This window comes from Zingiber officinale, chromosome 4A, assembly GCF_018446385.1.
Source record: "Zingiber officinale cultivar Zhangliang chromosome 4A, Zo_v1.1, whole genome shotgun sequence".
Classification (NCBI taxonomy): Eukaryota; Viridiplantae; Streptophyta; class Magnoliopsida; order Zingiberales; family Zingiberaceae; genus Zingiber; species Zingiber officinale.
This window is the reverse complement of record NC_055992.1, coordinates 110280597-110297912: the sequence shown is the minus strand read 5'-3', so window position 1 is coordinate 110297912 and position 17316 is coordinate 110280597.

Here is a 17316-nt window from a genome sequence, read left to right as displayed (position 1 = left end):
ATTTGATACGAAATTCAACTCTACAATTACTGTTTAAGCAACTTCTGTGTTCTCAAAGTGTACAAGGCTTCTCCGCCTTCAAAGAAGGAGTTTCTTACTGCACTTTCCATCGCCCTGGATTAACAACCCTCTTGGTTGTAACCAGGTTAAAAATTCTGTCTTCACTTCTCTTTCTTTTATTAAGTGTTGCTTTATTTTAAAGTTGAAAAGCTTTAAGGAGTGTAACTTTTATTTACAGGCAATTCACCCCCCTCTTGCCGGCCTCCGCTGCACCAATAAGTGGTATCAGAGCCCAACAGCCTCAGAGGGACTAACCACCATTTGAAGCACAAAGATCAGAACAATGGCCGGCACGAACATTCATCCCCCAAAGTTCGACGGAGATTTCGTTACATGGAAGCGAAAAATAGAGGTATTCTTTAAAACAGATTTTGATATTTTAATTACTATGAAATATGATTTTGCAGCTCTTAAAGACAAAGAAGAAAACACGTGGAGTAAGAAGGAGTAAGCCGATTTCGTCGCCAACGGAAAAGCTGAATTCCACCTCCTCAGCGTTCTGCCACCTCAGGAGGTAAGCCGGATCGGAAGCTACAATTCAGCGAAAGATCTCTGGGAGAAATTTCTGGAGCTTCACGAAGGTACCTCCGAAGCGAAGCTGGCGCGGCGCGACATCCTCCGAACACAACTAACAAACCTCCGGATGAACAATGGCGAGAAGGTAGTGCAACTCCAAGCAAGAATCAAGGAGCTGATAACGCAACTAACGAACCTTGGAGAAGAAGTAACCAACCGGGATTCCATCCGATACGCGCTCAATGCCTTCCCGAGGACGATCCCGACTCCGAAGCGTCAATCGACGAAAACGAAGTTGCGTTAATGGTAAGACATTTTAATAAGTTTTTTAAATCTAGCAAGTTTATATCGCAGTCAAGTAAACGTCATCAAAAAGGAAGGACAGTCTGGTGCTACAATTGCAACGAAGAAGGGCACATCAAGGATGATTGCCCAAAATTGAAGAGTAAACAGAAAGATAAGGAAAGAAGCAAGAAGCCAGCTCGACCCAAGCACAGAAATCTGAAGGCAACATGGGACAACTCTTCATCCTCCGAGTCAGAAGTCGAAGAATTCACAGGATTAGCTCTACTAGCTAACCATCAGCTAGAAGAAGAGTCAAGCTCAGAGATGAGCATCGATGAAGGGGGCGAAACATCAGAAGAGGAAAGTTGCAGTGAAGGGGAAGCCTCTCCAAATCAGGTAAGTCAGGTACGCAATCTTACCTCTACTCAGTCCTTTCATTTTATTAAAGCACTTTCTAAAGAGTTAGATAAATTTAAAAAGGAAAATGAAAATTTGAAATTAGAAAATGTAAAGTTAAAAAATGAAATTCAAGAACTGAAATCTGATGCATGTTTAAAAGTAAATATTTTTCCAAAATCAAAAATAAGGTTATATGGAAAATTAAACTAGTATGTTAAACATCATCAGGGTCAAATTAGGAAAATACCAAGAAACTATGTACCACCTAAATTCCTGATTAATTCAGTAGGAAGGAACCTCTATTGGATTTCAAAATCCGTGCTAAACTAATCTCTTAAAATTAAAAGCTTTATAGAGAGAAAATTAAACATTTTCTTTATGAAGGCTTTGTCTAAGGAAGTGGTTGTTGCTCCAATAACCAAGAAGGCCTAGTGCCTCGCCATGATCTGGAAGCTGAAATATTGAAACAAAAATGTTTAATTAACTTTCTGAAAAAATATTAAAAGTAGAATTAAAATGCTTTGAAAGAGTACAAATATTTTAAAAACTCTCATAACACTTGAATAATACTTTGAAAAATTAATCAAATAATGGTTCTTAATTTTTTTTTTTTTAAAAAAATGCTTAGAAATTTTTTTTTCCTATCGTAAGAACTTGCTTCCCCATTTTTGCTGTGATCAAAGGGGGAGAGAAAAGTACAAAAGTTTAGGGGGAGTTAGGAAAATTAAAAGTTTAAATTTTTAATATTTTTCTAAATACTGTTGTGATTTTATTTATTGCAAAACTTATGCTTAATATGCTAGTTTAGTAATTTTTCTTTAAAATTACTTTTTGTATCTGTTTTACCCTAACTTGAACTTGGGTTGATGCACATCAAAAAGGGGGAGATTGTTGGACCCCGTAGTAGTTTTGATGTGATCAACCAAGTTAGTTAGGTCCTACGTTTTGTCTGATCCCTGTGTCTAAGTGTACAGGAACTTAGGAGCGCAGGAAGTCGAGCGGAAGACGCAGCTAGCGAGAAGGATGACACGGGAAGGGAGCCGACGGGCTTGGTGCGTCCGAAGGACGAGAGAGCTGCGGAAGAGTACTCCGGTGGAGCGAGAAGAACGTGCACGGCGTTCGAGGGACGAGAAGCCAGAAGGAAGCCTGCTCGAGGAGAAGGCCGGGAACTGGGTTCGGGTGAGCCCTATTCCGAATGGCTGCAATCACCCAAGGAGTCGAACCGGAGCAAGTCAACTGGAGTTGACTTGTCAACGGTTTGGTCGACCGAACCTATTGATCGGTCGACCGAACCCTTCATTAACCTAAGCCAACCGCAGCAGACACGTCGAATGCCACGTCAGAAGCTGATCGATGGTGAAGCTGATTTGTCGACCGAACCTCCTGATCGGTCAACCGAACCCAAGTTTATCCAGAGACCAAGTCGAGCAGTTTGATCGGGCCAACTCAGCTAGAAGACCGTTGGCCGATCGGTCAACCGAACATAAGGATCGGTCAACCGAACAAAAACTCATCCTCAGAGACTGCACCTGGATGGAAGACTGGGAAGGTACAGCAGGTTCAGTCGACCGAACCTGGGGATCGGTCGACCGATCCCTCTCGAGTCAAACCTGATCCCGAAGGTTCAGGTTAATTGATAAGCTCTAGAACCCCTATATAAAGGGGGTCTCGAGTAGCTATTCAATACAACGATTTGATACGAAATTCAACTCTACAATTACTGTTTAAGCAACTTCTGTGCTCTCAAAGTGTACAAGGCTTCTCCGCCTTCAAAGAAGAAGTTTCTTACTGCGCTTTCCATCGCCCTGGATTAACAACCCTCTTGGTTGTAACCAGGTTAAAAATTCTGTCTTCACTTCTCTTTCTTTTATTAAGTGTTGCTTTATTTTAGAGTTGAAAAGTTTTGAGGAGGGTAACTTTTATTTGTAGGCAATCACCCCCCTCTTGTCGGCCTCCGCTGCACCAACAAGTGGTATCAGAGCCCAACAGCCTCAGAGGGACTAACCACCATCTGAAGCACAAAGATCAGAATAATGGTCGGCACGAACATTCATCCCCCAAAGTTCGACGGAGATTTCGCTACATGGAAGCAAAAAATGGAGGTATTCTTTAAAACAGAGTTTGATATTTTAATTACTATGAAATATGGTTTTGCAGCTCTTAAAGACAAAGAAGAAAACACGTTGAGCAAGAAGGAGCAAGCCGATTTCGTCGCCAACGGAAAAGCTGAATTCCACCTCCTCAGCGTTCTGCCACCTCAGGAGGTAAGCCGGATCGGAAGCTACAGTTCAGCGAAAGATCTCTGGGAGAAATTTCTGGAGCTTCACGAAGGTACCTCTGAAGTGAAGCTGGCGCAGCGCGACATCCTCCGGACACAACTAACAAACCTCCGGATGAACAACGGCGAGAAGGTAGCGCAACTCCAAGCAAGAATCAAGGAGCTGATAACGCAACTAACGAACCTTGGAGAAGAAGTAACCAACCGGGATTCCATCCGATACGCGCTCAATGCCTTCCCGAGGACGATCCCGACTCCGAAGCGTCAATCGATGAAAACGAAGCTACATTAATGGTAAGACATTTTAATAAGTTTTTTAAATCCAGCAAGTTTAGATCGCAGTCAAGTAAACGTCATCAAAAAGGAAGGACAGTCCGGTGCTACAATTGCAACGAAGAATGACACATCAAGGATGATTGCCCAAAATTGAAGAGCAAACAAAAAGATAAGGAAAGAAGCAAGAAGCCAGCTAGACCCAAGCACAGAAATCTGAAGGCAACATGGGACGACTCTTCATCCTCCGAGTCAGAAGTCAAAGAATTCGCAGGATTAGCTCTACTAGTTAACCATCAGCCAGAAGAAGAGTCAAGCTCAGAGATGAGCATCGATGAAGGGGGAGGAACATCAGAAGAGGAAAGTTACAGTGAAGGGGAAGCCTCTCCAAATCAGGTAAGTCAGGTACGCAATCTTACCTCTACTCAGTCCTTTCGTTTTATTAAAGCACTTTCTAAAGAGTTAGATAAATTTAAAAAGGAAAATGAAAATTTGAAATTAGAAAATGCAAAGTTAAAAAATGAAATTCAAGAACTGAAATCTGATGCATGTTTAAAAGTAAATATTTTTCCAAAATCAAAAATAAGGTTATATGGAAAATTAAACTAGTATGTTAAACATCATCAGGGTCAAATTAGGAAAATACCAAGAAACTATGTACCACCTAAATTCCTGATTAATTCAGTAGGAAGGAACCTCTATTGGATTTCAAAATTTGTGATAAACTAATCTCTTAAAATTAAAAGCTTTATAGAGAGAAAATTAAACATTTTCTTTATGAAGGCTTTGTCTAAGGAAGTGGTTGTTGCTCCAATAACCAAGAAGGCCTAGTGCCTCGCCATGATCTGGAAGCTGAAATATTGAAACAAAAATGTTTAATTAACTTTCTGAAAAAACATTAAAAGTAGAATTAAAATGCTTTGAAAGAGTACAAATATTTTAAAAACTCTCATAACACTTGAATAATACTTTGAAAAATTAATCAAATAATGGTTCTTAATTTTTTTAAAAAAATGCTTAGAAATTTTTTTTCCCTATCGTAAGAACTTACTTCACCGTTTTTGCTGTGATCAAAGGGGGAGAGAAAAGTACAAAAGTTTAGGGGGAGTTAGGAAAATTAAAAGTTTAAATTTTTAATATTTTTCTAAATACTGTTGCAATTTTATTTATTACAAAATTTATGCTTAATATGCTAGTTTAGTAATTTTTCTTTAAAATTACTTTTTGTGTCTGTTTTATCCTAACTTGAACTTGGGTTGATGCACATCAAAAAGGGGGAGATTGTTGGACCCCGTAGTAGTTTTGATGTGATCAACCAAGTTAGTTAGGTCCTGCGTTTTGTCTGATCCCTGTGTCTAAGTGTACAAGAACTTAGGAGCGCAGGAAGTCGAGCGGAAGACGCAGCTAGCGAGAAGGACGACACGGGAAGGGAGCCGATGGGCTCGGTGCGTCCGAAGGACGAGAGAGCTGCGAAAGAATACTCCGGTGGAGCGAGAAGAACGTGTGCGGCATTCAAGGGACGAGAAGCCAGATGGAAGCCTGCTCGAGAAGAAGGCCGGGAATTGGGTTCAGGTGAGCCCTATTCCGGATGGCCGCAATCTCCCAAGGAGCCGAACCAGAGCAAGTCAACTGGAGTTGACTTGTCAACGGTTCGGTCAACCGAACCTATTGATCGATCGATCGAACCCTTCATTAACCGAAGCCAATCGCAACAGACACGTCGAATGCCATGTCAGAAGCTGACCGTTGGTGAAGCTGATCGGTTGACCGAACCTCCTGATCGGTCGACCGAACCCAAGTTTATCCAGAGAGCAAGTCGAGCAGTTTGATCGTGTTGGAGTGTATACTGAAAGCCTAAGCTTTTGTAAACATATATTTTGAATAAAGAATCACATTTGGTCAAATTATCTACATTTGTTTGTAGTTGTTCAATTAATTTATATTGTAGATAACATAGTATGTGGTGTCATATGCAGAAGATGATGTTATCAGTACCTTATAAATTATAAACAGTAGCTCACGACCAAAATGGAAAGGAACAAACCATTAGAAGGTCGTAGTGTAATTAGGTATCAGTTTATCTTGACTGTATAATTACACTAGTACACTTAGAGTGTATTGAGTAGGACCATTTGAGGTCGTTTCTTTTATACTGACTTTATAAAGGAACAAAGACCTCAGTTATTATGGAAGTGTGTGCTCTTAATCCTAATATAATAACAAGCACATATATTTGATATTTATTTCTTTAATTTATCAATGGGTGAGATTTAGTTCGATGAATCGATAAGCCCGATAAGTTGGGAAATGATATCACTTATAGTGTGTGTTGTTGATTATAGAAGGAAACTGTGTCCTAGAGATACTAGGTTGATAATGTCCTCAAGAGGAGCTTATAAGGATTGTCATGTTAAACCCTGCAGGTGGACTTAGTCCGACATGACGATAAGGTTGAGTGGTACTACTCTTGAACTAAGATATTAATTAAATGAGTTGTCAGTAACTCACTTAATTAGTGGACATTCGATATCTTAAACACAGGGAGACTAACACACTCATAATAAGAAGGAGCCCAAAAATATAATTTGGGATTGGTGCGGTAGTTCAATAATAGTTCTCTAGTGGAATGGATTATTATTGATAAAATTAAGTTGTGTGTTCGGGGCGAACACGAGATGCTTAATTTTATCGGGAGACCAAAACCAATTCCTCCTCTGGGTCCCTATCGTAGCCTCTTATTTATAGAGTATTATACCCACCTATACCCACCTTCTATACCCACCTAAAGGGGGCCGGCCAAGCTAGCTTGGAATCAAGCTAGGGTCGGCCTAAGCATGGTTTAAGGTGGTCGACCCTAGCTTGAACCCAAGCTAGAGGGGCCAGCCAAATTAAATTTAAAAGAATTTTAATTTTAATTTTTATTATCTGGAAGATATAATTTAAAGAGAATTAAAATTAAAATATCTCTCTTGTAAAAGATCTACAAAAGATTAAAGAAAGAGATTAGATCTCTTTCCTTATTTGTAAATTGGTGAGATATTTTATTTTCTCTTTAAAAATTATTCACATGTTAAAAAATTAAAATTATAGAAATTTCTTTTAATCAACCATGAAGAGATTTTTGAAGAGAAATTTTATTTTTTCCGGAAACAAATTAGGAAGTTTTTAATTTGTTGATTAAAACTTGTCTAATTTATTTCCTCATGATGTGGCCGGCCATTATGTTTTTAATTGAGAAATTTTATTTTATTTTTCTCAATTAAATCATGTCAAGGAAATTAAGGAAATTTTATTGTAATTAAATTTCCTAATTTGTCAAGGCCAAGGAATATAAAAGAAGGGGTGGGGGTGCCTTCATGAGGTGAACCTCTATTATTTCTCTCCTCTTTTTTCCTTGGTGTTGTGGCCGGCCATCATCCTCTCCCTCTCTTCCTCTTGTGGTGGCCGAATTCTTCATCTCCCTTGGAGCTCTTGTGGTGGTCGGATACTACTTGGAGAAGAAGAAGAAGAAGGAGAGAAAGCTTGCATCTCTTGGAGCTTGGTTGGTGTTTTGTTCTTCATCCTTGGTAAAGCTTCCTTGTTGTGGCCGAAACTAGCAAGGAGGAGAAGAAGGTGGTTGGTGGTTTCTCATCTCGGAAGATCGTTGCCCACACAACATCCGAGGTTAGAAGAGGAATACGGTAGAAGATCAAGAGGTCTTTCTAGAAGGTATAACTAGTAGTTTTTCCTTTTCCGCATCATACTAGTTATTTATGGAAATAATACCAAATACAAGAGGCTTACGATTCTAGTATTTCGAATATGTTTTTCGATGTTGTGTTCTTTCGTTTTATTTTTCCTTGTGATTTGATTGTTCTTTTCGGTTAACCTAAAGTTATTTTAGGAAATTAAATATTATCTTTCCATAAAAGGTTTTGTCTAGTCGGTGGTGGTTGCTCCCATATCCAAGAAGGCCATGTGCCTCGCCACGTCAGTACTGGGAACGAATTATGGAAATTAATATTTAATGGAATTAATAACTTAAGGTGATTTGGGTCGAACGTGTTAAGTTTCGCAGGAGACCCAAGTCAAAACCTAAAAGAACAAATAGATTAAGTTTTGGATCAAACGTGTTAAGTTCCGTAGGCGATCCAAAATTTAATTTAAAAAAACACATGGTAGCTAGGAAAATGTTCAGACCTTTGTACAAAATTTTTGTACAGTGGAACCTCTAAGTTTTCCGAGTAGCAACCAACAGATCGGGCCAACTCAGTTGGAAGACCGTTGGCCGATCGGTCGACCGAACATAAGGATCGGTCGATCGAACAAAAGCTCATCCTCAGAGACTGCACCTGGACGGAAGACTGGGCAAGTACAGCAGGTTCGGTCGACCGAACCTGGGGATCGGTCGACCGATCCCTTTCGAGTCAAACCTGATCCCGAAGGTTCAGGTTAACTAATAAACTCTAGAACCCCTATATAAAGGGGGTCTCGGGTAGCTATTCAATACAACGATTTGATACGAAATTCAACTCTACAATTACTGTTTAAGCAACTTCTGTGCTCTCAAAGTGTACAAGGCTTCTCCGCCTTCAAAGAAGTAGTTTCTTACTGCGCTTTCCATCACCCTGGATTAACAACCCTCTTGGTTGTAACCAGGTTAAAAATTCTGTCTTCACTTCTCTTTCTTTTATTAAGTGTTGCTTTATTTTAGATTTGAAAAGCTTTGAGGAGGGTAACTTTTATTTGCAGGCAATTCACCCCCCTCTTGCCGGCCTCCGCTGCACCAACAAGAGGTATGCCCAGATACACCTAATGGTGACTCTACCCCAGAGGAGATTGAGTATCATAAGAAATGGGTAAAAGCAGATGAGATAGCGTGATGTTACATTTTGGCTTCAATGTCAAATGTATTGCAACATCAGCATCAAGATTTACCAACTGCTTATGATATAATGAACAATATCAAAGAACTCTTTAGGCACCAGTGTCGGACTGCTAGGCAAGAGGCAATAAGAAAGTTAATGACAGCCACCATGTCTGAGGGGACACCCGTAAAGGATCATATCCTCAAAATGATGGCTTATCTAAATGAAATACAAGTCCTTGGAGGAGAAATCGATGGGGAAACCCAGCTCGATATAATTCTACAAACGCTACCCAGAAGTTTTAAGCAGTTCCGCCTGAACTATAATATGAATAAAAGGGAGTATACGTTGGCGGAACTTTTGACAAAACTACAGGCAGCAGAAGGTATATTTCGTCACAGTTCTCATATTCACTACGCTGAAAATGGTTCTACTTCTAAGTCGAAAGGCAAGACGAAGAAGAAACAGGTCTTTTCAGAAGAGAGTAAATAAACCTCAAGGTACAGGATAAAAAGCTGGAATGAAGAAGCCGAAGGGCAAGTACTTCATCTGCAAGCAATCAGGACATTGGAAGGGAGACTGCCCTCGTTTATGCATAATTTTGGTGGAACATAATTTTTAAGATTTTTTTAAAATTTAACCCCTATGTTTCATGATATACCAGTTTAGTCATTTGTAATTTCTAAAATTTAAATTTCGTACATCTTTCAGAGTTGAATATGCATAGTCATTTGAAGTTGGATGCTCCCCTTTCGTTGTTGCTTTCTTCAGATGCAGCTTTCCCTTCATCAATACTTTCTTCTTGGTGACTCGCCATGAGTGTTAGTCCAGCATACTCCTCCAGTTCAAACTCTGATGATGATTCGTCCTACGTTGCCTTCAGATTTTTGTGCTTTAGTTTGCTTGGTCCTTTGTTCTTCTCCTTCTTCTTTAATTTCGGACAGTCATCCTTGATATGTCCTTCTTCTTGACAATTGTATCACCTTACTTTCCATTTTTCCGAAACAAACTTCTTGGCCTGTGACTTTTTAAATTTATTAGATTTAAAATACATAAAATTTTCTTACCATGAATGCTACTTCATCTTCATTAATTGATGAGTCTGAATCTGGTCCACTCTTCTAGGCTTGCATTGCTAGGTTCTGACTTGGTCCCTTTCTTTGTCCTGCACATTGAGACTCATGTAATTCGAAAGAAGAAAAAAGGTTTTCTAGTGTACTTACTTCGAGGTCTTTGGAGATATAGTAGGAATCTACTATTGATGTTCATTCCGGTGTTCTCGGAAACGCATTTGAAGCATACTTTTGTGCATCCCAATTAGTTACCATTTCTTCGAAGTTTGTTAATTCGGTGATTAGCTCCTTAATTTTTCTGTGTAGATGAGCAACCAATTCGCTTTCTTCTATTCAGGGTTTGCTGATTTGGTTCCGGAGCAGGTCCCGTCTTGCGAGCTTTGCTTCAGACGTTCTTTAGTGTAGCTCCAGGAACTTCTCCCAAAGATCTTTTGCTGAGTCGTATGCTCTGATTCTACTAGCTTATTGGGATGGAAGTACGCTCAGCAGGTGGAACTCGGCTCGTCCGTTCGCCACGAAGCCCGCTTGTTCCTTTTTGGTACATTGGTATTCCTCCTTTTCAGCTCCTTGTTGGTCCTTGGGGACTACAAAACCATATTTAATTCTTAGCAGTAATTCAAAATCAATTTTAAAAAAATACCTCCATTCGCTTCTTCCATATTGCAAACTCCCTCTCAAACTTAGGCGGGTAGATGGTGGGTTCGACCATCGTCTTTGTACTTCAATAGGCGGTTAGTCCTTCTGAAGCGATTGAGCTCTGAATGATACCACTTGTTGGCTTAGCGGAGCCGGCAAGAGGGGGATGAATTGCCTATACAAAAAAAACTACACTCTTCTTGATCTTTCAACTCATATTAGTAGCACACTTTATAAAAGAAAATTAAAGAACTAATAAAATGAAAGAGACTAAGGAATTACTTGGTTACAACCTAGGTTGTTGTTAATCTAAGACAAAAGAAATCACTAAAAAGATCTTTTTCGTGTAGGTGGAGAAGTCTGTTACACTCATTGAACACTCATAAATGTGCTAGGAAATGAATACAAGAGTTGTTGAATATTGCCTAGTTCCAGGGTAATTTTACTTGGAAAACTCTATCCACAGCTTGAAGGCACCTTCAAGATGCTCCAAGGTGCCTTCCATTAGATAAGTTTTATCCGTTGAGGATAAAACCTTATCTGTGGCAAACGGCTACTGGAAGGCGTCTTCGCACTATTCATTGAAGGTGCCTTCCAAGCCATGGAAGGCGCCTTCCAAGAGGCAGATCAGCTCATTAGTAGCTGTTACGAACCGTGGGTGATTCTCCGGCTAGCCGGAGTTCAACTCACCTGAACCCAACTCCGATCTTCTCCTTGAGCAGCCTTCCTCCCCGGCTTCTCATACCTCGAACGCCGCTCACATCCTTCTCATTCACCAGTGTACTCTTTCGCAGCATCTCGTCTTTCGGATGCACCGAGCCTGTCGACTCCTTTCCCGTTCTATCCTTCTCGCAAGCTACATCTTCTGCTCGACTTCTTGTGTCCCTAAACTCCCACACACTTAGACACAAGAATCAAATTCAATAAGACCTAACTTAACTTGGTTGACCATATCAAAACTACCGTAGGGTACTTATAGTGCAAACCGGCATTATCTTCGTCATATAGTTGCCTCCGATCGGATTTCACTCCAACTTCAATCGGGACGACTGTCTCACCACCATAAATAAGGTTAAAAGGAGTTATACCTGTTACTTCCGGTGAAGTGGTGCGGTAAACCCACAATATACTGGGCAACTCCTTGACCCAGCTTCCTCCATGACAATTCATTCACACTGTCATTCAATGCAAGGTTACAGGGACCTTTTATGTAGCGACCTTTATATACAGACAGTTATTCATCCTGAGCAAGAGAGTGATGTGGGAAAGCTTACACCAGATAGCTGCTAGCATAGATTTGTCTTGGCTTCTCATTGATGATTTCAATTCCTCTCTCTCCCCTGTAGACAAGTGTGGAGGAATGGATGTGACATCCTATGCTATAGCTCATTTTCTAGAATTTTTACTTATGGTTGGGATGGAAGACCTAAATGCTACTAGATATCAATTCACATGGACAAATGGATGAGTGGTATACAAATTGGATAGGACAGTGGTTAACAAAGTGTGGTTGGAGCTGGATAGATGCACTTTTGCCAAGTTTATGCCCCTAGGGATATTCTCAGACCATGCATCTTGTGTTGTATCCATCATGGATCCCCATAGGCTATAAGTCAAGTCATTCAATTTTATAATATGTGGATCACACACCCAAATTTCAGACAACTAGTATAGGAAAATTGGGCCCTTGCTAATGTGATAATTAGAGAGGGAGTATGCCAGTTTAAGATGAAACAGAAGCTCTTATTCCTCCAAGGACCACTACGGTAGCCCAACAAAAAATTGTTTTCAACATATCCAAGAGAGAACCAAAAGATCCCAAGCACATTTAGAGGAACTCCAAGAGAGGGTTTTAGCCCAAGGATCTATGGATGAGGAATATAAGGACTTCAGGAAAGAGGAAGACCTCCTAGCTCAGGCCGAATATCTTTTCTATCAACAAAGAGAGAAGCACACATATTTCAAGCTAGTTGACTGAAACACTCTATTTTTCCACTCCCTAATAAAAAGGAACAACAAGAGAAGGAAGATTGTGACCATCGAAAGTGACAATGGGGGGACTACCACCAATCCTAAAGAAGTAGCACAGACATTTATGAGGCACTTCTAATCATAGCTTGGAGCACAGGTAAAGTGTTCCCCATTTCAAGATGAGTGTATGCAATAAGGAGAGTTCTTTTAGCTGACTAGCAAGCTCATTTAACAAGGATCCCAACTGTAGAGGAGGTTAAGAGTGCTCTTTTTAGCATAGGAGATTTGAAAGCCCCAAGCCCAGATGGCTATAGTTTAGGATTCTTCAAGCAGGCATGAGATATAGTTAAAGATGAGTTCAGTTCAGCTGTTCTTGAATTCTTCTCTATTGGGAAATGATTGAAATCATGGAATCATACTCTCATTTTAGTAAATCTTAACGTTTGGAAACAAAGAAGAGAAGAAGGGTGGTTTTTTTGTCTTGGTAGATCGTCACCCACACAACGTCTAAGAAGAGGAGAGAAATACAGCAGAAGATCAAGAGGTCTTTATCTACAAAGGAAAAGTACAATTAGTTATTTGATTCTGCTGTGTAATTAGTTTAGTTTTCTTTGTATTGATTTTGAATACCAATATAAGAGGCCAGCGATCTTGTACTTCGATCAAGGTGTGCTTTGATCCATCAAGAACTTGCTTGATTGATCAAACACATGTCTGATCGAACATGCGGGTTGCTAAGAAAAGTTTTGTACTTGTACAATTTTTGTACAGGGAAATTAAAACAGAACGGAATTCCAGTGCCTTCAAGTGGTATCAGAGCGAGTTTTCTGACTCTGTGTGATTGACTTTCGGTTAAATTATGCACTGCTCATATATAAGTTTAGGAAGGATAATAGTAGGATGTGTTAAAAAGATTAACTCTGTAGTTGCAGACATCCTAGGTCCAACTATTATGACCTTTTGTGTTTATGTGTTATTTGAACCCTCGGGCATGTCGAGGTTGTTTTGTGTTGTGCATGATTGTAATAATTAAATACAGTCGGTTGTTGTATCATTTTTTCATTCTGTTTGATCTAAATTACATGTACATTTCTTTGTGGAATATAAGATCAATAAATGTAAATTTTTATTTCTTTTGTTGCGGCTTGTATCCTTGCTATACGTGGTGCTATTTTGAGGACCGAAGGCGCGGTAAAGAAGGAGCAAGATAGATGTGATGACTTGATCCATTGGCGGCATATTGGAGGACAACGATGGATGAGGTCATAATAGTTGGAAATTTTATTTTCATATTTATTGCCTTTATATGTTGTTTTATGTACTGTGATGTTGTTTTATGTGTTGTGATGTTGTTTTTATGTGTTGTGATGTGTGTGCATGTTAAAATTCCTCAATTTAAATAACTAAGTAGGAGAGAGATTATTTAAATAAATTTCACGGTCTTCATTACTGGTTTGTAAATGATGCATTCAAACTTACGTGTTGGCTTTAAGTGCCTTCTTCCATATCAGATGAGTTTGTTTGTAAATCACTAGATCAAACTTCCTCTATGGATGATTATAGGAAATTATTTAGGTATATGTGATCTTCTCCATCTGAAGGGGCACACTCCTAATTAATGGACTAAGTATCAAAAATGGTATATACTTAGGCGCATTTAATAGTATCCTCCGCATCGGAGTCATTGCTATTATTTGTGTGACCGAAGATGAACCAAGTATTAATTTTATTTGTCATAAAGTTATGTTGATAAGATAATAAAATTAATGGGTAAAACCTCCTCTTACAAATGTTTGAATTAGTATACGTCCACACTATCGTGGCATACGAAATTCACGGTGTTTTGAGGTATTGGTGAATTTAAATTATATTGTTTGAGGAATCAATATTATTTTAAATTCTAAAGTTTTGACCAAATATTTTATTTTGTAATTCTCAGGATTTCAAAATAGCTTTCAATCCTCTTTCTGTTATTTTAAAAGAAAATAAACTTACTGGTCCAAATTATATTGATTGGAAATGGAACTTGGACATTGTCTTAACTGCTGAAGAATACAAGTTCGTACTTCTTGAGGTCTGTCCTACCATGTTTGATAAAGATTCTAGTGAAGAGGAGATAGAGAGACATACGAAATGGATCAAGGCAGATAAGATGACGCGGTGTTATATTTTAGCTTCTATGTCAAATGTGTTGCAACATTAGCATCAGGCTTTACCCACTGCCTATGACATGATGCTCAATCTTAAGGAACTCTTCGGACACCAAAATCGGACTGACAGGCAGGAGGCCATGAGAAACTTAATGACCACCATGACTGAGGGGACACCCGTGAGGGATCATATCCTCAAGATGATGGCTCATTTAAATGAGATGGAAGCCCTTGGAGCTGAAATCGATGGGGAAACCTAGGTCAATATCATTCTCCAAACATTGCCCAAGAGTTTTGAGCAATTCTGACTGAACTAATACATGAACAAAAGGGTTTATTGGTTGGTGGAACTTTTGATAGAACTCCAAGCGGCAGAAGAGCTATTTCATCAAAGTTCTCAAGTTCACATTGCTGAAAACGTTTCTGCCTCTAAGCCGAAAGGTGGAAAGAAGAAGAAGAAACAAGTTGGTTCGGCAAAGAAAGTGATTCGACCTCAAGGGAATGGGCCGCAGGCAGGTGTGAAAAAGCTGAAAGACAAGTGTTTTACATGCAAGCAGTCTGGACATTGGAAGGTGGACTGTCCTCACAGAAAAGAGAACAATAAAGGTATATCAAATTCATTAGTTGTTGAAACATGTTTAGCGCTGTTATCTACCGGTACCTGGTGTGTAAATACGAGGGCCACTGATCATGTCTGTAATTCATTGCAGGCGTTCCAGGAAACCAGATGACTACATGTAGGGGAGATCACCGTCTATATAGGCAATGCTACGAGAGTGGCGAATGTTGCAGTGGGATATATTTATTTATCTTTTGATAGGAATAAAACTTTGATTTTGAAAAATTATCTTTACGTACTATGTTTTAGAAAGAACTTTATTTCAGTTTCTAAATTATTTATGGATGGATATTCTGTTTCTTTTGATGACAAAGTGGTTGCCAAGAAAAATAGGGTAGTTATCTGTTCTAGTACGTTGGTTGGCAATTTGTATATTTTTAATCCAATAACTCCCATGATGCAATAAATGGAAATTAATAACACATCTTCTAATTATAATAAGAGAAAGCAACCTTCAAAAATGAACCAAACATATCTTTGGCATCTAAGGTTGGGTCATATTAACTTGAGTAGGATTCAAACGTTAATAGTCGATGGACCTTTGAGTTCATTGGTAGTGGAAAATTTTCCGACCTGCGAGTTTTGCTTGGAAGGAAAAATGACCAAGAGGTCTTTTAAGGCAAAGGGATATAGAGCTAAAGAAGTGTTGGAATTGGTTCATTTTGATTTGTGTGGGCCTATGACTATCCAGGCAAAAGGTGGGTTTGAATATTTTGTCTCTTTTATAGACGACTATTCGAGATATGGGTGCATTTACTTAATGTGCCGCAAGTTTGAGTTCTTTGATAAGCTCAAAGAGTACAAGCCTGATGTGGAGAAACGTTATGGTAAAAGTATCAAGACACTACGATCTGATCGTGATGGAGAGTATCTCTTAAGAGAGTTTAAGAGTTACTTATCAGAGGCCGGGATTCAATCTCAATTGTCTGCACCTGGTACACTCCAACAGAATGGTGCCGCAGAATGAAGGAATAGGACTTTTATAGAAATGGTTAGATCAATGATGAGTTATTCAGAATTACCAAATTTGTTTTGGGGATATACTCTGGAAACAGCGGCGTACATTCTGAACTTGGTACCTTCTAAGTCAGTACCCTCTACTCCCACAGAATTGTGGAATGGGCGTAAGCCTAGTTTGAAACACATTCAGATTTGGGGTAGTCCAGCACATGTGCTGAAGGGAGATGCTGATAAGTTGGAATCACGTACAGAAGTTCGCTTGTTCGTGGGATATCCTAGAGGAATGAAAGGTTGTTTGTTTTATAGTCCTAAAGATCAGAAGGTCATTGTTAGCACCAATGCCTGATTTTTAGAAGAGGACTATGCAATGAACCACAAGCTCATGAGTAAAATTATTCTTGAGGAAATAAGAGAGGACACTTCTACTTTAGTACCAACGGTACAAGATGAGATACCACAAGTAACTGTAACACGTGTCACAAATGATGCACAAATACGGATAGTGCATCATCGTAGTGGGAGGGTTATTAGACAACCTGATAGATTCATATTTTTGGGAGAGTCTTCGGACTTGATCCCTGGTGAACATAAAGCTGATCCCTGGACATATGATAAAGCACTTCAAGATAAAGATGTAGCATCTTGGCAAAGTGCAATGAATTCTGAAATAGAATCTATGCATTCTAATCAGGTCTGGGAGCTTGTAGAACCACCAAATGGTGTAAAAGTCATTGAATGTAAATGGGTCTAGAAAAGGAAAAGAGAAACAGACGGGAAGGTGGAAACTTTAAAGCAAGGCTTGTTGCGAAGGGGTATACTCAGAAAGAAGGAATCGATTATGAGGAAAATTTCGTCGGTAGCCATGCTTAAGTATATCTGGATTCTTTTATCTATTGCTGCTTATATGGATTATGAGGTTTGGCAAATGGATGTCAAGATAGCTTTTCTTAACAGAAGTCTTGAAGAAAACATCTATATGAAGCAACCAGAGGGATTCATTGCGAAGGGCAAAGAACATCTTGTATGTAAGCTCAATCGGTTCATTTATGGACTAAAGTAAGCTTCGAGATCTTGGAACATCCGGTTTGATGAAGTGATCTGATCTCATGGATTCATTCAGTATTCGGATGAGTCTTGTGTATACAAGAAAAGTGACGGAAACGTGGTGATATTTCTTGTACTATACGTAGATGACATTTTGCTCATTGGCAACAATGTCAAAGTGTTGTCAGACGTAAGGGTATGGATG